Source organism: Emydura macquarii, unplaced genomic scaffold, assembly GCF_026122565.2.
Source record: "Emydura macquarii macquarii isolate MOO-44397 ecotype Brisbane River unplaced genomic scaffold, CSIRO-AGI_Emac_v2 contig_3692, whole genome shotgun sequence".
NCBI lineage: Eukaryota > Metazoa > Chordata > Testudines > Chelidae > Emydura > Emydura macquarii.
In genome coordinates this window covers 9,627,340-9,642,416 of record NW_027133829.1, presented here as the reverse complement: position 1 = coordinate 9,642,416, position 15,077 = coordinate 9,627,340, and the positions used below count along the sequence as shown (strand labels likewise).

Here is a 15,077-nt window from a genome sequence, read left to right as displayed (position 1 = left end):
TGAGCTGCCTGTTAGTTCTTATGCTTCTCGTAATATAAGAACAAAGGGACAGGAGAGGACAATGAGAGGCTGTACATCCAGAACAAATAAAAGGACACACGCTGATCTGCAAAGCAGTGGCATTCAAGGCTAGTGCTATGGCCTGAAATTGCAGCTGAGAAGTGTTGAGCATGATCAGTGACAGTGTCTGTAGCTCCTCTGGCAAGACAGGTGCCTGGTGAATATTTTTATCACCGTACAGCCTTTAGAGATGTATATAAAAGAAAACAGACTTTAAAACAAAGGCACGTATAACATCAGCTCCTCCTTTTGTCTATTTAGATCGTAAGCTTTGCAGGGCAAGGGTCTCTGCATGAATGCAAAGCATGGAGCACACCTCCCTCCTTCCGGTCACCCACCGACTGCCTGCAGAAGCGGGGTAGAAGCTTTTGCCTTCCATGTGCAGAGTTGCACAGCCAGCCAGTACCACACCCTGTTCTTTTTACCTTCCTCTACTCAGCGTTAGCTACTGGCAATTAGTGGGGATAAGATACGAGCTGGACTAATGGCCTGATCTTGTTTGGCAAATCCTGCGTTCCCCTGCCTGTCTTTTACTGGAATAAGCCAGGGTCCACTATAACACCCTCACTATATATGTGTGTGTGCAACATGTATGAAGTAGGGGACTGCACTGATTTTTGCAGCGAGCGTCTCTTCCTAGACAGAGCTGGGTCAGCAATGCGTGTTCTGCTAACAAAGCTGTTGTGGTTCCTCATTTCACTTACTAGAAGCCAATTCACTTGTAGCCAGCACAGGAGCCAATCTCTCTTCTGTTGAGGGCTGGCGTTCCAAGCTAAATTCATGCGGCCATCGCGTTCGATGGTGCTGGGAAAGCACCCTGGCAGAAGGGTCCATGAGCAAATACTCCACTCCCCCAGCGCAGGCTTCTACCCCCACAGCATGAAAGAGCCCTGAGTTAAAAGCTTCATAGTAGTCGCTGTGAAGTGGGTGAGTAATATTATTGCCACTTTAAAGAGGGTGAAACTGAGCTGTAGACGCCGTGACTTCTCCGCTTGCATTGCGTTGGTAGTGGCTGAGTCAAGAATAGAACGCAGGAGTGCTGACTCTGTGACCGGCTCTAACCATTCGAATGTGCTCCTACACAAAATATGACTCTTCGCTCAGAATCCCCATCCACCCCCTCTCTCCTCCCCCTCAACTCTGTGATTCTTTTACATAAAAACTCACAACAGTCACAGTTTAAACAGGCGGGGACGATGCAGCATACCATCATGAGGCAAGCAAACAGCTAAGCTGATGGGCAGGACCAAAGCACAAAACCAGCCACGCTCCGTGCTGCTTGATTGTCTGTTCAAAGGTATTCAGTTTCAATGCCCTCTGGACTGGGAGCTGTTCTGTGCATATGACATCTAACTCTGTGCTAGAGTTACGGTAAAGGGGGGGTGGTATTTATAGAAAGTGGAGCTGGGGGCGGTGGTGATTCAAACTAGCTGTAACTCCGGTCCGAAGTCAATGAATAGTTTAAATTGTTAACATCAGTTCTGCTTTTCAGCGTCTCCAATAAAACCCTGGCTCAACAGATGCTCAGTTATTACTGCAAAAGTTAATTTGGTGCATTAGGATGACTTCTGCTTCTTGACTTTTTTTAACTGGGTTTATTGATTCAGAGCATGTGCTGCTAATAGGAAAGATTTTAGCAAAATAAATACAGTTAACCTAGATTTGGACAAAACTGCCTCTAAAGGAAAGGGCAGCGGCCTGGGTGCAAGGATGGCTGAGTTCTATTTTAAATACATGATTCTGCCACTGATTCTCTGGGTGGCCTTTGGCAAGTCACATCACCTCTGTGAATCAGTAGTTTCCCCGGCTGCATTAAAAAAAAAAAAAAGAGAGAGAGAGAGAGAGAGAGAGATTTTGAAGGGGAAGCCAATTTGAAATTACTCACTTTCAAAAAAATGAGTTGAAAGTAGTTTCAGATCTTTTATCTTTCCCCCAAGTCGTCCTGTTAACTCTTGTGGTTTTCAAATCACACTTTTCCTGTTTTTAAAACGTTTCTCTCACAGATTGTTGTCCGAGAGACCTACACAAACAGCAAAGGGCAATGGACTCTATGCAAAGCATAGTCAAATGTACAAAGTTTAAACTGAAGGCTCTTCCCCTCCGCCCCCGCTTCCATTCGAATTGCTTTCAGTTCTCATTCTTACTGGGACTGATGGAAGGTAAAGTCGGAGACCAGAGTGGACTGTGCCCCTATCACCTTTTTGTGAAGTGCTTTGAGATCCTTGTATGAAAAGTGCTACTGTTTTAGACTGGGGAGAGAGTCCTCTGAACATTCAACCCAAGCCTGTTTTCTGCCATGCTGCTGCAGGTGACGCACGGGAGGGTCACATGCTCCCCCCCCACCCGATTTGCTGCTTGCCTTGTGCTGAGCATACTCAGTAACACTGCTGAAGCTAGCTGCCCTAGTTCTGCCCCCCCTCTCCCCACTATCAGCAGGCCCGGCTCATCTCTGCACACTGCCTAAACCGTTGCTGGGCGGAGGGGTTCATCTCCAGGGCCCACAGGGGGCAGTACTTCCCCGGGAGCGCCTCAAGGAAGGAGAACCCTCTTCAAGAGCAGCACGCTCATCTTGCTGGGTCTTGGCCTGCCCCCTTCATTTACATGCATGTGGGCTGGGAAGGGAACTGCCCCCACACTTTCAAAGGTGCTCAGTCCCCTTTCCAGAAATGACTTGGCCAGGAAGGCTCTGAAGTCCTATTGATTTAGGCCTGAAAATGGGACTTACCAGCTCTCGCAAATTTTACCCACCCATCCCTCTGTCCGCAAATGATGGATCTAATCCTGGTCCTGTTGAAACCAGCTGCAAAACTCCCCATGGCCTGAAATGGGCTCAACCCTATACTATAAACTCCTTTTACCGAGGTACTATCCAGCTAAAGGTCACTTGGTAATCAGCAAATAGGCACCATGCCAAGTGGAGCTACACCTTAACAGTGGTAGTCCTGGACAAGTTCACGCTCCCAGAGCTATCTCAGTCAGGCAGCAAGAGAACTGATCTCTGCTGGCCTAGCGAGTCGCCACAGACCAGACTTTTCTTTTACTAACACTTACTTTATACTTTCCCACCCAGTGGCATACCAAGGAGAGGTCGGAGGGGGGTCAGGCCCCCGGGCGCTGGCCTGGAGGGAGGTGTGTTGGGCCAGCCCCTCACGACACGCAGAGGGTCATCTAGTCCAACCCCAACTAAATCATCCCAGCCAGGCCTTCATCACGCCGGGCCTTAAAGACCTCTAAGGATGGAGATTCCACCCCCTCCCTAGGTAACCCATTCCAGTGCTTCACCACTCTCCTAGTGAAAAAGATTTTCCTTATATCCAACCTAGACCTCCCCCACTGCAACTTGTGACCATTGCTCCTTGTTCTGTCATCTGCCACCACTGAGAACAGCCTAGCTCCATCCTTCCTGGAACCCCCCATTCAGGTAGTTGAAGGCTGCTATCAAATCCCTCCTCATTCTTCTCTTCTGCTGACTAAACAAGCCTAGTTTCCTCAGCCTCTCCTCATAAGTCCTGTGCTCCAGCCCCCTAACGCAATACTCTAAATGTGGCCTCACCAGTGCCGAATAGAGGGGAACAATCACTTCCCTCGATCTGCTGGCAATGCTCCTACTAATGCAGCCCCATATGCCGTTATTTCCTCTGCATGACAATGGCAGAGGAAATGCAACATAAATACCAAGTACCAGCACAGTACATTTCTCTTTGGGGCAGGGACTCTCTCTTTATGTTTGTACAGTGCCTAGCACAATGAGGGTAGGCCCTAAAGATGCTACTACAATTCTACTCAGACATTTTTTTCCACACTAGACCAAACCTCACTCTCTCTCCACTGCTAGCACTTAGCCTTCAGTTTGGCATGTATAAAAAAACTCAATTCTATTAAAGCAACATGTTCACTTACAGAATTGGTAGGTAAAGTCCAATGGGAAGAAAACCTAAGGGGAAAAGAAATTCAGGAGAGCTGGCAGTTCCTCAAGGAGACAATATTAAAGGCACGACTGCAAATTATTCTGATGCAAAGGAAAGACAGGAAAAATAGTAAGAGGCCAATATGGCTCCATCAGGAGTTCTTTTATCGCCAGACAATCAAAACGGAATGCTACAAAAAGAGGAAACAGGGTCAAATTGCTAAGGAGGAGTACAAAAGAACAGCTCACGTAAGGAGGGACATAATCAGAAAGGCTAAAGTACAAAATGAGTTACAGCTGTCAAGGGACATAAAAGGCAATAAGCTCCTTTAAATACATTAGGAGCAAGAGAAAGACAAAGGAAAGTGTGAGTCCTCTACTTAGTGGGGAAGGAGTGCTAATAACTGACGACATCAAGAAAGCTGAGCTGCTTAATGCCTGTTTTTCTTCAGTCTTCACTAAAAAAGCTAATGATAACCATATATTCAACACAATTAATATTGACAACTAAGGGGAAGGAATGCAAGCCAAAATGGGGAAAAAACAGCTTAAAGAATATTTAGATAAGTTATATGTATTCAAGTCAGCAGGGCCTCATGAAATTTATCCCAGAGTACTTAAGAAACTAGCTGAAGCAATCTTGGAGCCATTAGAAATTATCTTTGACAACAACTAGAGAATGGGAGAGGTCCCAGAAGACTGGAGAAAGGCAAAAATAGTACCTGTCTTTTAGAAAGGGAACAAGGAAGACCTGGGGAATTATAGACCAGTCAGCCTAATTTCAACACCCGGAAAGACACTGGAACAAATTATTAAATGATAATGATTTAGATAATGGCATGGAGAGTACACTTATAAAGTTTGGGAATGATACCACGCTGGGAGGGGTTGCAAGTGCTTTGGAGGAACGGATTAAAATTCAAAATGATCTGGACAAACCGGAGAAATGCTATGACAAAAATAGGATGAAATTCAAAAAGGACAAATGCAAAGTGCACCACTTAGGAAGGAACTATCAGTTGCACACGTACAAAATGGGAAATGACTGCCTAGGAAAGAGTACTGCGAAAAAGGATCTAGGGGCTATAGTGGATCACAGTCTAAATATGAATCCACAGTAACACTGTTGCAAAAAAAGCAAACATCATTCTTGGATGTATTGGCAGGAATGTTGTAAGCAAGACGCAAGATGTAATCCTTCCACTCTGCTTTGCACTAATAAGGCCTCAACTGGAGTACTGGGCCCAGTTCTGAGCACCACATTTCAGGAAAGATTTGGACAAATTGGAGAAGGTCCAGAGAAGAGCAACAAAAATGATTAAAGGTCTAGAACACATGACCTATGAGGGGGCTGGAGCACAGGACTTATGAGGAGAGGCTGAGGGAACTAGGCTTGTTTAGTCTGCAGAAGAGAAGAATGAGGGAGGATTTGATAGCAGCCTTTAACTACCTGAAGGAGGATTCCAGGGAGGATGGAGCTAGGCTGTTCTCAGTGGTGGCAGATGACAGAACAAGGAGCAATGGTCTCAAATTGCAGTGGGGGAAGTCTAGGTTGGACACCAGGAAAAAGTTTTTCACTAGGAAGGTGGTGAAGCACTGGAATGGGTTACCTAGGGAAGTGGTGGTATCTCCATCTTTAGAGGGTTTTAAGCTGTGGCTTGACAAAGCCCTGGCTGGGATGGTTTAGCTGAGGTTAGTCCTGCTTTGAGCAGGGGGTTGGACTAGATACTCCTGGGGTCCCTTCTAACCCTCATCTTCTGTGATTCTAAGATTGAAAAAATTGTGTTTATTTAGTCTGGAGAAGAGAAGACTGTAGGGGGGACATGATAACAGTTTTCAAGTACATAAAAGGTTGTTATAAGGAGGAGGGTGAATAATTGTTCTCCTTAACCTCTGAGGACAGGACAAGAAGCAATGGGCTTAAAGTGCAGCAAGGGTGGTTTAGGTTGGAAATTAGGAAAAACTTCCTAACTGTCAGGATAGTTATGACTTATCGAGGTCCCTTCCAGTCCTACACTTCCATGATTCTGTTAAACAATCAATTTGTAAGCACCTGGAAGATAATAGGGTTATAAGGAACAGTCAGCATGGATTAATCAAGAACAAATCATCCCAAACCAATTTAATTTCCTTCTTTGATAGGATCACTGAGCTAGTGGATAGGAAGGAAGCAGTAGATGTAATCTAACTTGATTTTAGTAAGGCTTTTGACATAGTTCCACGTGACATTCTCATAAGCAAATTAGGGGAATGTGGGCTAGATGAAATGACTATAAGGTGGGTGCCCAACTGGTTGAAAAGCTGTATCCAGAGAGTTTGCAATGGTTTGCTGCCAAATGGGGAGGGTGTATCTGGTGGGATCCGGCACATGTTAAGTCCTGGGTCCGGTACTATTCAATATTTTCATTAACGATTTGCATAATGGAGTAGAAAGTAGGCTTATAAAATTTGCAGATGACACTCAGCTGGAAGGGGCTGCAAGCGTTTTGGAGGACTGGTTTAAAATTCAGAATGACCGTGACACATTGGAGACGTGGTCTGAATTCAACAAAATGGAGTTCAATAAAGACAAGTGCAAAGTACTTCACTTAGGAAGGAAAAATCAAATGCACAGTTACAAAATGTGGCATAACTGGCTAGGTGATAGCACTGCTGAAAAGAATCTGGGGCTTATAGAGGACCACAGACTGAATATGAGCTGTCAATATGATGCAGCTGCAAAAAAGACTAACATGATACTGGGGTGTATTAACAGGAGTGTTGTATGTAAGACACAGGAGGTCATTGTCCTGCTGCACTTGGCACTGGGGAGGCCCCAGCTGGAGTACTGTGTCCAATTCTGGGCATCACAATTTAGGAAGGATATGGACAAACTGGAAAAAGGTCAAAGGAGAGCAATAAAAATGATAAAAGGTTTAGAAAACCTGACCTACGAGGAAAGGTGGGAAAAAACTGAGTATGTTTAGTCTTGAGAAAAGAAAACTAGGGGGCAACCCGATCGGTCTTCCAGTATGGTAAGAGCTGTTATAAAGAGGACGGTGATCAATTGTTCCCCACGTCCACTGAAGGCAGGACAAGAAATAATAGTCTTAATCTGCAGCAAGGGAGATTCAGGTTAGCTATTAGGAAATGCTTTCTAACTATAAGGGGAGGTAAGCTCTAGAATAGGCTTCCAAGGTAGGTCATGGAGTCCCTGTCCGTGGAAGCTTTTACAAACATGTTGGACAAACACCTCTCAGGGCTGGTCTAGGTTTACTTGTGCAGGGGGCTGGACTTGATGACTTCTCCAGGTCTCTTCCAGCCCTACATTTCTATGACTCTATGTTAAGCATGTGATGATAACCATACCTTGCCAAATGGCCTTGTCTGATGGCATTAAAGACCCCCGATTTTTTGTTGCTTTACAAAAAAATCTATTTATTGGGCAGCTGCTGTGTCCTCTCTGAATGAAAACTTAGCTCCTCTAAATTCTTTTACTGGGTGGACAGACTCTTTAGTAAGTAAAAATTGTGCCCTATGGAGTGCTAGCAGAATTCTTCCCCGCAACTTCATGCATAAGTTAAACACAGACATTGAAAGGACAGTCTCATGGCTAGGGTAGGCAGTGCACTTTAGAGTTGGACAACGCAAACTGTTCGGAAATAATGATCAAAAAGAGCTTTTTTTTTTTAAAAGAGGAATTCTGGTCAAAATATCTGTTTAAAGGTATCTCTTGAACCAAATGTCTGAAGGGTTAATTTTTACACTAGGTGAAAGCATGCCCATGTGTCCTTGGGAGGTTTCACAGGTGGGCTGGAGCTGCCATGTTTGCACTGTAAGAAATTGGAAGGAACATTATTTTGTAGAAAAGCTTTGGAGAGTCATCCTTCCGCCCAGAACTGCACAGGGGGGTCATTCAAGGAAGGCTTCACACTGAAATCCTATTTTCTTTAGTGAATGGTCTTTAACTAAAGATCAGACCAATTTTACTGGAAACCTTGGGGGATACCAAGAAACTTGGGAGTATAAAGAAAATTCATACTGGGACTTCCATACTAGATTGGACCAGATATTCATCTATTTCAGTATCTTGTCTGAAAGGGGCCAGCACCAGAAGAAGGTACAAGAGTGCATAATTATGGAATAACCTGCCCATAGGGGAATTTTCTTCCCACTCTCATTAGTTAGTGGGTGGTAGAAAAGTAATAGACTTTCACACCAAAGTATCAAATTAGTTAATCCTACTAAGCTTCTAGTCTTCTTGATACCTTTAAAGTAGCTAGTTCCACAAGTTAACTACTTGCTATGTAAAAATATTTCCCTTTATTAATTTTAAACTTGATGCCTCTCACTTTCACTGAAGTTTTCCATATCACTTCCATGTGAACTTGGCTTCTGGATCAGTGGACCCCCATTCAGTATAAACCATCATTACATTGCAAAGGAAAGAGGTGCATCAACCCACTGTAGGACACGTTGCCTGCATCTAACAGACGACAGATTGAGACGTAAATACAGGGACTTGCTTAGTTCCAATACTTAGCGCACAATTATTCCTATTTAAATGTGTTTACAGATCAAAGATGAATGCGTTAGCTTGTGGAAATGAGTTCCGCAGTCTATCACTCAGGCAAAAATCTCAGCAGGATTTTGGAGATCCCACGTTTATGTGCATAACCAACATAGCTGAGGTTATAGTAAAGAACGTCATCAGGGATATACATTCTCAAGCTGGGCTGATCTAATGTGGCAATTCTGACATTCCTAATAATGGAACAGAAAACCTCAGAACACTGAATAGTAAACTCCACTGATTAAAGTTATTAAATTAGGACACATGGTTGCTGCATCCAACCTCCAGGATAGAAAGATGCCAACGTGCTTTTCTCGATTAGTTGCAAAATCAGTGTCAATTCAATCTTGCCTATGCTGTTTAATAATAAATTTAACCAACTTATTCTACTTTCCCTTACAGATGGAGACTCATGTGGCATGGCCCAGGGACCCGGAGTTGAAACCTAGCTGCCTGGCTTTGAGAACTGAATTCCATAGGCTTTAAAACAGTGAAAACGCCTTGTGGATTCAGTTCTGTAGCTAGGTAGCAAATCACCCTCAGATTCCCCAGAGAGTGGCTGGTTGAAGAAGGAACATGCTGGAGCCTCTTCTGTGTGACTGCTGCTGCCTGGATCACCCACGTTAGGAACTAACTTATAATTATTTGCCAATTGGCAAAGGAGGAGTTGGGAACTAGGCGAGTTTTGTAGCTTATAATAGGAAATCTCCATGTTTAAGCCAGAAAGTTGCTAGGGGATAGACTTTAACTGCGTTTTCCTCTTTCGTACACAGGGCGGGTGAAGTAGAGGAGTCAGAGAGAGGAAACTTACAATACAATGTTTCTTCTGTCTGGCAATGGAAAGGCACTTTTAAGAACACGAACATGTTAGTGTATGCTGATTTATTGTATACAACCGTATCCCTGGGCTAAAAATAAAAATAGTTAGAACAAAAACCTGCGTGTGACCCGTCGAGTCTCCACTGTACATCCCAGATGGAAAACTCAGACAAAAGATAACAGAAAGTACAAATGGAACAGGCAGAGAGAGGCCCAGATTCTTTCTGTGCTTGACGTGGACAGGTACCACTGGAATTGTTAAGAGAGAATCCCAAGGGAAACACAGCCCAGGAGCAATAGCCAGTGGAAAGAAAGGCCTAGTATAAGGCTAGAGTAGCCCTGCAGCAGATGTTGTGGGAACAGGTCTGGGTGACTACATGGAAAACTACTTCTTGTGGTTATCAGTTTTTCGGCTACAATCCTGTTTAAGCATCATGCCTCCTGGAGCCATCTGCTCGTGACCCTTGGATTCAATGACACATCCCATCTCAATACCGTACAATAGGCCAGCATTCGTTTATTATGCACAAAATGTGTAATTCAGGGTAGAATTCCGTGCTGGATTGATTACTATGTTTGTATTGCATGAATAAACCCGACAAGATGAACCGCAATCTCCTCCCTTGCCCTTCCTACAGTGAAATTCTGCCTTATGACCATGTCAGACAAGTAGTAAATGGGATGGGTGGGGGAGGGGGGCAGGTAGTAAAAGACTGGTAGCACCTTTGGTTTTGATCTTCCACTTCCCATACGTTAGGAATGCAGTAGGACTGAATACTTCAACTGTGCCCTTTCTCAGTGGCAAAGGGGAGGGAAAGGAGGTTATTGGGACAAGGAGTCTGGGGCATGTTGGGCAAGAAGACTGGGAAAGGGCAAGGAGGCTATACCTGGGAGCCAGGGGATACCCAGGAGATAACACAAATAGCAAGAGCAGCTACCCCCGGCAGGGGGTGTGATGGGCCTGGGAACCATCAAATCATCTTCTAGCATGAACACCACACAACACCTAGGGCCGGCCTAGGGGAGACAGGAAGATGACCAGGTGACTAGCGAGAAAACTGAGTCAGACAGGAAAAAGCCTGCACCTAGGTGCTAGGCAAGCAGACCAGCACAAGGAGGCAGGAACGGGGAGAGAGAGAACCGGGCCAGGGCAGAAGGGTCAGCGGCACTAGAGCACACTCCCCACTGGCACCTGGAAAAGGAACCCAAGCAGCCAGAGTCTCACCCTTCCTCTGCTGTCTGCCAGTAGCTGTGAAACCCTTGGGCAAAGTGCCGGTCTCAGTCTCCTCTTGTGCTGCTCCACATGGAGCAGAGTTTGAATGTCTGGGGCATGCCACCCCTGTGGGGGGACGTGGGCGGCAGAAGGACCCCAGGGGGCTATGCTGAAGGGCTGGGGTCAGGACGGGGCTCTGTGCAGATGGTCTCAGCTTCTGGGGCCAAGCTTCCCCTCTCAGACCCCAATCGCCAGCTCTCCTCTGCTGCTGGGACGCGGAACCCCCCAGCCCTTCTGTGTATCCCCCTCCACTTGCCCTGCTGGGCAGTCTGCTCTGGGGAAGAAAACAAACCAGGCTGAAGGGCAGGGGAGTGTCCATCTGGGGGAACCAGTACCCACTGAGGGCTGCTTGCTGCTCCCCTTCTGACCCTTCACCATTTGCTTCACCTGCATGCGGAACTGGATCCCAGTTGCTCAAACTGCCCAGCCATTGCTCCCCCCACCAGCTACAGTAGCAACAGCACCCCTCTCTCCCTAGAATCCTTTCATTCTGTGCACCGCTGCCATGCCTTAGAAAGAGGGGGGCACACGCGGAACATGAATCAGTTCAGGGGGACTCTGCAAAAAAGCTCTACCTCAGACAGAGAATCCACTGGTGCTCTCCTTTTGCTCAGCAGTCTACACCCCGTCTCAAATAGCTGCCAGCTGAGAAAACGGACCCATTAAAAGTGACGTTGCAACCTTAATGGTTTTAGGGTCAAGTCCTCAAATACTAATTCAGGTATTTTCTAAGGCTGCCTGTGCAACCTTAATTGGGCCTGCTCCGGCCTGTGTTTATAGTCTTCAATCACACACTCACATGCTATTTTTCCCACCCCTAGTTGTCCTGCCTCACTCTGCGCACAGGATGGAGGCTGCTCTCGGTGCCCAGCCCTTCAATACCTGCTTTTAGCCTCAGTGGTCCGGGTGTCTTGTGCCTCATTTACCGCACTTATTCAAACGCCACTGGGAAGACCATTTCCGCATGGCATTTAGCAGTATAGTATTTAAGAGGTGGTCTACACAGTGCTTCCATCTGCACCACAGGGGTGCAAGGGCCCATGGAGAGACAGAGCTTGAAAGCATCATTAATTTTGGGTGCCGGCTTTGAGACACCTAGGACCTTCCCACCCCCACAGTCCTTAGTATGGTTTAGCACTCTGTTTTCAAAGCAAAGCTCTAAGTGGATTCTCTTGTACTGTGAGCACTCAGCAGTTGTGCAAATCAGACCCTAGGGTCTCACACTGGCCACCCAGAAAGTTAGGAACACATCCCTCGTGATCACCTGTAAAGATTGATTTAAGTGACTGCCCAGAAACCCACAAGAACTCTGGGGCAGAGCCAGGAATAGAATCAAATTTTCTAGGGCCCCCTTCAGCTGCCTTAACCATGAGACCCTCTTTTCTTTCACTAGATAGCTTTCAACTTCTACAACAAACAAAGCAGGGGCTCTGGAGAGAACAGCCTCCACAACCCTGCTTCTCCTCCAAGGCAGATTAATCCTGAGCACTGAGTGAGGCAGTCTTGTGGGGAAAGATATAGTATGCAGTCATGTAATTAAAGACTAAATGGTTATGCACACTCGCAAGGAGGACAGGTTAAGGCTGCCTCTATGACCTTAATTCAGACACGTCCTAGATCAAGTGCTTAACTTTTCAAGCATTTTGTGTGTGTGTATATATAACTATACAACTCCAGCAAGCAGCAGCTTTAGTCACAAATAATGAAGACACGCACATACGAGTGTTCACGTTTTATTATTTAAAAGCTACATAAATTTGCAAGCAACTTGGGAATTGCCTTCAGGCCTGTGGTAAGTTTCCAGTGCAGCACACCCTTCTAGCAGTAGATCTTTTTTCACACCTGGGAAGGGGAAGAGGCTAGCGCCGCAGCACACACACACCACCACCTGTGACATTTTAAAGATGTCAGTGGCATTCATGAACTGGCATCCATAATGGTGGATTTTCCAATGCCCACCTCGCAATAGCTGCTCTCTCAGATCAGAGTTAGGTTCTTCTGGGATGAAAGATATAGTAGATTCTTGTCCTCAGAATGAGGACATGCAGCCAGAAAGAAGGAATACCAGCCCTATCAGTGCACATAAGGGGGATATCTTAACATCACCTTCCTCCAGCCCATAGCAAAGTTTATTCTAAAAAATTCCATATAGTGAACGACCACAACAATCTTCTGTAATGAAGCTGTAATTACAGGGTCTACAAAAAGACCAGTGCATGTTTACAGCGTTCAAACAAGACACTTTCACCATACAGGAGTGGAGTAAGTTGGCAGAGATGGAAGGAGTCCAGTCTTCCTGGTTTAGTCACCCACCACAGGACTGCCAACAAGAGGCCACGTGAGTGATTTTTGGGATGGAGTTCCTTCCCCTAGTTAAAGAAAGAAAAAACTCACCAACTCCTCTTGTAAAGGGCCACTGGCTGGCAAGCAGATTGTGACTATATTTGGTCAGTCAAATGGAAGCCTATACATTCTTATTCAAAGCTAACGTCTGAGAGACCAACAAATACTGGAGGTGCACTGGGGGGGGGGGGGGTGTGTGTGTGTGTGTGTGTAGGGGAAGAAGATGTGTAGTATAAGGTATGTCAGTGTTTATGGAGTGTGGGGAAAAACAGGCAAAGGAATTAAGTTTTGGCAGTAGTACAAATCTGGCGTAAGGGGACCAGCCAGCATCTTATGCCGGTGTTCGTACCCAATATTCTCCCACGCACTGGAATTCAGCTGCTAGCTCTTTGGCCATGAGGACACAGAAGCACCAGTCTTGCAGGGAGCTAGGTACGTCAACGTCTAGATTTCTTTTTCTTTTTCTTGTATCGTTCCTCGCCGTCTGCCTCATCTGCCTCGCTGGCAGTTGGGGTTGGAGCCCTTTGGACAACTCTCTTTTCGACTGTGTATTCCTGTTCTCCCACTCGGGGGTCTCCTTTCACAAGGAATTCCCTGTTCTGGAAGGTTATGGAAACATCAGTCCTTGGGTAGGTGCCATACACCCTGCGGAGATCATCCTTCACAAACTCTGGAAGTTCCCGTCTAGGTCCCAAGACCCTTTCGAGTTTCCCCCAGTGTAGTTCCCCTCTCATGGTGAATCCCTCTGGCCACATGTCCTGACTCTGGCCTGGCCTCTGGTATGCCGCATATGGATTATAGTTTGCATAGGGGTTGTACAGAGACATGGGGGTCACCTGAGAGAAGTGCAGGAAGGGGCGAGGCTGGAAGTATGGGTTGGTGCCATAGAAATGATGATACTCTACTTGGTTTCCAGCATAGTCATGGTGGCTGTTCCAGTCCGGGATAGGCCGGCTGTAGAGGTTGTGCATCTGGATAGGAGGGAACATTGTGGAGTTTGGATATTGGGCCTGGCCCATTGGCTGAAGAGGCAGGTAGGCATATGGGGAGGGCTGGATCATGCTTGGATAATACTCTTGAGGCACAAAACCATAATGGTACATGGTCCAGATCTGTGCGTTAAACAGTGTTCATTGCTTCAAGCAGAGTGCATCCCCCGAGCTGTGGAAATAAACAGAAGACGCTAAGGACTGGAGAAATAGAGAAGAGTTAAAAAAAAAAGTGTTAGGCCCTAATATTGCTCATGCAGCATGCTGGATAACAAATGAGTTTCCTATAACTGAAGTGTAGCGAGCAATTAACTGGCCTAGAGGAACAAAAAGTTAATGTAATAAAAACAAAATGGCTCCAGCATTTCCAAGGTATTGTCAAATGCTGCCACCACTTGCGAATGAGTGGCACCAAGTATGGGAAGGTCAGATAAGCACCAACATTTATCTAGATCTTTTGGAGCTGCAGCATTGGGAGTAAGCACTGCCAAAAAAAAAAAAGGGGGGGGGGGAGGGGAATAGATAAGAATTAAGACCACTCATCCGTGTATGCCTCCTCCCTCTCGTCTCTGTATGTTGTCTATTTAAATTGTCATCTTTTCAGGAGAGGAACTCAGTTTTCTTGCAAGACAGCCTAACCACAGTCACTCTTTGTATATATAGCACCAAAAAGTAACAACAGTCATAGGAATCTCTTGCAAGATCTCTGGGTCTTCTTGTTTCTAGTTTGACTGGAAGCAAACTCCTCCTGGGAAAAGCCAGAGGTTAGGTATTCTGACACTTCTGCTTCTGGAGAAAAGAAACCAAGAACTGAAGAGTTAATCTGTTTTTCCATCCCTCCGTAGATGTTAGGTTTAAAGGGCTTTTGGTTTTTCTAAACTCATTCACCTTTTCCTAGTTACTGGTTATTTGTGAACATGCCTGTCTACGTTAGGACATCACCAGTGAAATTCCATTCCAATTCCTTAACCAGCATCATCACCAGTACCAGAGTACTTTCCAGCAGTGCATTAAGCAACATGATTAATATCTGTCACATGTAATTTATTTTTTCTGCCCAAGGGAATGTGCATTGTATACGCAGCTGTATGTTTATATTAGCAAAGGCTGGGCAAAGAAGTGCATCTTGCACTC

The 15,077-nt window shown here is 45.7% G+C and overlaps 1 long non-coding RNA gene across 2 annotated transcripts in view; it reads right to left on the bottom strand.

Moving 5' to 3' along the window:
- LOC137146059 (uncharacterized) overlaps positions 1 to 15,077 on the bottom strand; it is a 44,936-nt gene that overhangs the window by 10,786 nt on the left and 19,073 nt on the right. The window contains exon 1 of one of the 2 annotated variants that reach the window (XR_010917822.1): positions 1,946 to 2,003. The exons of the other annotated variant lie outside the window; for it this stretch is intronic. This is a non-coding gene — a long non-coding RNA (uncharacterized lncRNA). Of the gene's footprint in view, positions 1 to 1,945; positions 2,004 to 15,077 lie in introns of those variants that run through there. 2 annotated transcript variants of the gene reach the window in all.